Source organism: Ursus maritimus, unplaced genomic scaffold (assembly GCF_017311325.1).
Source record: "Ursus maritimus isolate PB19 unplaced genomic scaffold, ASM1731132v1 scaffold_18, whole genome shotgun sequence".
Lineage (NCBI taxonomy): Eukaryota > Metazoa > Chordata > Mammalia > Carnivora > Ursidae > Ursus > Ursus maritimus.
This window is the reverse complement of record NW_024424230.1, coordinates 5,217,630-5,218,617: the sequence shown is the minus strand read 5'-3', so window position 1 is coordinate 5,218,617 and position 988 is coordinate 5,217,630. Positions and strand designations below refer to the sequence as shown.

The window sequence follows — 988 nt, the reverse complement described above, 5'->3', positions numbered from 1 at the left end:
AATTTAAGGACTATTTTTTTTTTTAAGATTTTATTTATTCATTTGACAGAGATAGAGACAGCCAGCGAGAGAGGGAACACAAGCAGGGGGAGTGGGAGACGAAGAAGCAGGCTCATAGCGGAGGAGCCTGATGTGGGGCTCGATCCCATAACGCCAGGATCACGCCCTGAGCCGAAGGCAGATGCTTAACCGCTGTGCCACCCAGGCGCCCCAACTTTAAGGACTATTTGTTCCAGTTCTTTGAAAAATGTCATTGGTATTTTGATCAGGATAGCATTGAAAGTGCAGATTGCTCTGGGTAGCAGGGACATTTTAACTATATTAATTCTTCCGATCCATGAACGTGGAATCAAAGATGTCTCTTGACTTTGTGCAGTCTGTGAGGCAGTCCTGGCACCATTATTGCCTATAACTTTGCTGTGAATACTGAAGGGATATTGCATGTGAAAATACTTTGAAAATAAGGAGTGTTATAAATATATTTGTTGTGTTTTCATTCTTTAAGTGGGCTGTGACCATGGCAGAGTAAGTTTCCACCTGACCATTTGTATGGTTTTATTAAAAGAAATGGGATGTTAGTAGTAATGTAAATGAATCAAGTAGAGAAGTAAAGATTTGTTGGAAAGACTGGGTTTTTATTTTGGATTAATAAAAAGATGCTATTAATACTGAAAGAAAATATTATCACAACACAAGCTTTTCATACAGTTCATTTAATAGAGTAAGATGTCACTTGTAATGTAGACTGATGTGCGGTGCTGATGACATGCCTTCCACTGTGAGGATGCTTTGATATTTAATGAAGGAGCCTAAAAAATAGGTTAGTATAGCTGGGGGGAAAAAGTCATGGAGATGCCAGGGATTGAACCTGGGGCCTTATGCATGCAAAGCATATGCTCTACCATTGAGCTACATCCCCAGGTCTGAAAGCAATTAGACACAGAGAGGAGTTGGCACAGTTATTCCTTTTAGAAAGATGGGCAGATGA

General features: G+C 40.1%; 1 non-coding gene across 1 annotated transcript; it reads right to left on the bottom strand.

Moving 5' to 3' along the window:
• Window positions 1-847: 847 nt before the first annotated feature.
• TRNAA-UGC lies at window positions 848-919 on the bottom strand. The gene has a single exon. It is a non-coding gene; the product is annotated as a tRNA-Ala (tRNA).
• Window positions 920-988: the final 69 nt, after the last annotated feature.